We start from the raw sequence: 5,000 nt of genomic DNA on the forward strand, positions 1-5,000 counted from the left end.
GAGGAGTCCAATATGTCCTATGACATATGTTGAAGTGGATCTGCTGGTGAGTTGGTTTCTTGGAACAGTGGGAAATGTCCCAAACTGTCTCCCAATTAATAACGTTCCCCTCCGAGCTCAACTCTCGCTCTCATTTCTTCACTATCGGGAGTTCTCTTACGGATACCTGCATCAGTTTAGCATAAATCCTAGACACTAATCCTCTCACAGGAAAATCAACAAGCCATTTAATGACTGGGTGCGTCTCAAGACTGTTCCCCCATGGTACTCAATAACATTTTAGGGCTGACTTTAAGTGAAGATAAAGGAACAAGGATGTCCCAGGGACCTCAAAGCTAGCTCTCAGGTCTTCAAAACTCAACATACCTTCCCCATTGAATAACTGGTCTAGAGCATAAATACCTCTGTCACTCCACTGGTTATGAACACAAGGTTTGTTACCAGACATTAAGTGTATGTTGTGCCCTTTTCGGCACTTTTGACGTTTTTTTGGAAGATTATTTTCTGGGCTTTAACGTCTTTAATTGATTGGACAGCTGTAGACAGAAAAGGGGTGATAGAGAGTGGGGGATGACATGCAGCAAAGGGCTTCGGGTTGGAATCGGACTGAGCCTTGGTACATGGGGCACACAATCTACCGGGTGAGCTACATGTCCCAGGGCGCCCCGGGTTTTTAAAGTTTTTTCTTTTTTTTTTTTTTCGAAGTTTGTTCTCAAAAAACTATTTTTCCCGACATTTTTTTAAAATGTTTTTTCCTGCGATTTTGTGTGTGTTCTTTTCGGCACTTTTGACGTTTTTTTTATAATGCTTTTTGGACCTTTTTTTGTCTAAGTTTGTTCTGAAAAAATGTGTCTAGGGGCCAGTAAAAACTGTTTTCGGGCAAGTAGAATTTCTTTTTTCACTTGCCCGACTGGACAAAAAAAAAACGTAATGTTGAACCCTGCAAAAGAATGACTTGCATTACGCTCATGTGGAACAGGGTGGTGCTGTTTGGGGTTGTGCATTGATCTGTCTTCCTTTGAGTGGGGAAAGACCTACAGTTCTTGGCCCTGGAGATTTACCACCCAGCTAATCCCATTACTCAACTATCAGATGCCAAATCTCCTCTAATGGCATTACACGTGCCAGAATTACGTATGATGATGCTCGCTAATGAGAGCTCAGCAGATATACCTTACTGGAACCAGTGGCCCTCGTGCACAGAGTATAGCCCTGTGGCTCTGCAGCTTAATGGACTCAGTATTGAGTGTCGAGGGAAGTCAAATTTATTGACAAAGTGCTTTTAACAAAAAGCAGGTTGCTTGCAGAGTGTATTGCAGAGCAACAGAGGATGTAAATACGTCTAAAACTGCGAGCACACGCATGGAAATGTTTAGAGTTGAGGGTGGAGGCGGTGTGGGTGTTTAACGGGTGGGTGTGTGCGTGTGACAAAGGGAGCTGCAGAGGACAACACCAAGGACAAGTGGACACTTCACCATGCATGCATGAATATTGAATGATGAATGATGAATGGGAGGATGGAGTTTCCCATACAAGCCTTTAAATCATGGCGTCCTCGGCTACTGCAGCGTTCAAAAAGGTTGTTTTCTTCTATAGTGCGTGGTTCCTGTCGCCCCCATGAGGAATTCTGAATAATGACAACAACACTGTCCGCGCATCCACCTGATACAAGCCTTCCGTGATCGCGCACCGCCCCTAGCCCCCCCCCCCCTCAACGCAGTTGCTAGTAGCCAAGGAGGACACGGAGGATTAAAAAAACATGATGGACTCTTCAGAAGAGGTCATTATCTTCGCTTGAGTTTCTGTATGCCAAAGTCGCCGGACGCCACAATATTCTGAACATAGTCACACTGAGAAATACAGAGAGAGTTGTGTGGAGCTGATGGTCTTCATTAGCGTTCGTTAATATAAAAAATGTACGTATAGATACCTCTATATATATAAGTATCCTCTAGGGGTGTTGAAATGAATCATTGCATTGATGCAGCGTGATGCGGACCTGGACCATTCTGCATCGATGCAGCGACAGACTGTAATGGATTATTGCCTACTGATGTTGCTTGTTGATTTTCTATTTATTTTTGTTTCTGCCTTTTGTCTGCTGTCTGCGGCGTTCAGACTCCGCTCCATTCAGGAAGTGTCTTTTCAAGAGCAGATACAATGAAAAGAGTGAGTTCATATATATCTGACAGCTTGAATTTGTGGATGAAAACCATGTGTAGCAATAATATTATTGAGGAGGTGACGCAGCGTGATGCATCGTGATATCGAATGGATTCGAGCCGTTGACAGGATAATCGTAATCGAATCGTGAGACCAGTGAAGATTCACACCCCTAATATCCTCCCCACAATCTTATAAGAGTATAATTAACCTGAAACGTGGCTCTAAACTTGAAATCCCTTTGGTGGATGTTCCTGCACTTTTTGTTATGATATCAAATGGACATTGACCACTGAGATGAACAAGTTGTTTCGCCAGCACGAAAAGCGCAGAGAAAATAGGCAGCCGAGTACATGAGCAAAAATAGAATCAAAGTCACATTAAAGAGACAGTGAAGTAACATTTCCTACAATGTGCATTCCACCAGGCAGCGGTCCAACATCGAACCAGCAGCCTCCTTGTGGGCCAAAAACTGTTTAAAGCCTTTTTTTTAGATTCTCCAGCATCTCTCTGCGCTGTGTTCCGCTCACAGTGAGCATGGGAAGCCCCCTCGGGCCCAATTTAACACTCGTGATTAAAACAACAATAGCATTAGCAGGTAGTTCAGCAGCCGGCGGCGAGGCTGGTGTCTGTGTCTATACCAGTGGTGGAAGAAGTATTCAGATCCTCTACTTCAGTAAAAGTACTAATACCACACTGTAAAAATACTCTGTTAAGTTAAAGTCCTGCATTGAAAATATTACTTAAGTAAAAGTCAGGAAAATTTAGTTGAAGTATTCAAAGTAAAGAAAAATTGGTTACACTTTACTTGAAGGTATCTGCATAAGAGTGACATGACACTGTCATGAACGTGTCATAAACATTATAAACAAGTCATAAACGTTTATGACATAACACTTCTGTTAGTAGGTGTCATCTGGTTTTTGTCATGACAAGTTATGGTTAGGGTAAGGGTTATGGTTAGGGTTCATGTGTCATGACTGTGTCATGACAGTGTCATGTGTTCATGACAGTGTCATGTCACTCTTATGTAGATACCTTCAAGTAAAGTGTTACCGAAAAATCCTCGCATTTTAGAAACTGGAAAGGATCCAAACAGTTGTGTACCATGTGTAACATTTGGACTTCAGTACAGTACTGGAGTAAATGTACTTAGTTACATTCCAGCGCTGGTCTATACAGAGGCGCTCCAGCTTAAATCATAGCCTCTCTTTTTTGCTCTTAAAGCGCCCAGGAAAATGATTTATACGCCTGCTTTCGGCTTGTCGCGATGCCACTCGAGCGATTTATCTTGTCTTGGCTCTGGCCCTCTGTGTAGCAGGAGCCAGCCAACCTCCCTCCTTTCTGTTGTTTCAGCATGAATGATCTTTTCCATTGACAGCTTTGTTCATCCCCGCAGGCAGATCTGCACCTGTAACCAAAGCCCGGTGGATACCGGCCTAATTACCGTTTTCATCTAGCACCCAGCTGCCTACCTTGTCCTCGCACAAACTCATACAGCAAAACCACAGAAGGAGGATGCATTAGCGAGTTAAAAAAAACAGAAGATCCTTCATCCCCTGTAGCTGCTACGTGTGAAAACAAAAAAACATGTGAAGCCCAGAAGAATTATTTGTTTTTTTTTAAGGTTTCAAGCATTGGCGATTTTAGACCCTCTTTAGGGGGGCTCAAGCCCCCTTAAATGACATCTCAGCTCCCCTAAAAATTATAATAATAAAAAACATTATTTAAAAAAAAAAAAATCAATTTTAGGGGTTCAAGCTTTTTTTTTTTACTGTCAATTGGTTCAAGTTAGAGTTTGCGACTTGTCTGTTAGTGACAGAGGACAAACAGGTTCAAAGGGCTTGAAACAGGTTTAATATCCAGCGTGGCTGTCTCCGATGCTACGCACCTGTAACCCAGTCAAGGAAAGGGTTAACAGTCAATAGTATTGGCCAATCGGAGGAGGTTGTGCCAGACACCCACCTTTGGCTGAGTCTCTATCTGATCTGTCAGAGGGAGAGCAGGAGTGCGGTTGTGAAGTTTAACGTTGGTAGTCCCCCCCAGAGAGGAAGTTGGTCATTTCATGGTGCAGATTAGCACCCAAATTGAAACGTAAGAAACTAAAATTTCTGAATGTTAGAACATTGTGTCAAATTGGTCCTTATTACTGTGACTTATAAAGTGCCAGGTTTAGTTCCATCATGGTGTTAAAGGTGCTGTAGGTAGGATTGTGAAGATCCAGGACTTAGCCAAAACATTTGACAACTTCTCAGTCCCTCCCCCCCTTTCCACTAAAGCCCAAAACGGTCTCCTAAGCCCCTCCCCCCACAAGGGAGAATGAATGCGTGTGCATGAGCAGTGATTGACACGCAGTCAGACACCCCCCTGGCCCTGATTGGTGCATCTGAACAGGGTTGAACAGCGGTGGATTTTTGACACTTTTGCAAGGCACTGTATCCGCGTCACGTTCTAATTAAGGGCTGAGCCCCCCTAAAAGTATGATCCTACAATCGCCCCCTGAAGGTTCAGGAGCCGAAGAAGGAGAGAACATGCTGAATCTACAGTTACATCGTCAATCTTTGACAACAGTTGGCGCTTGTGTCACGGAGGCAGGTATCACTGTCCTCCTAATCCCCCCCAGCAAGATCTGCAACAGCTACTGTTTATACACCGAGGCATGTGAGAGCTGTCAGCGTTTGGAGCCTACCAAACATCAGGCTGACTGGAGGGTGAAATGAGCTGCCTTTTGCACGAAAGGTTGACGGGTTCAATCTAAGATCAGTGCTCAAGGAAAGGCAGAGGAAAGCGAAAGTACTGGTTGAATACCAGTATGACTGCATGTACCTGTATGTGAG

The sequence above is a fragment of the Sander vitreus genome, chromosome 24, assembly GCF_031162955.1.
Source record: "Sander vitreus isolate 19-12246 chromosome 24, sanVit1, whole genome shotgun sequence".
Taxonomy (NCBI): Eukaryota; Metazoa; Chordata; class Actinopteri; order Perciformes; family Percidae; genus Sander; species Sander vitreus.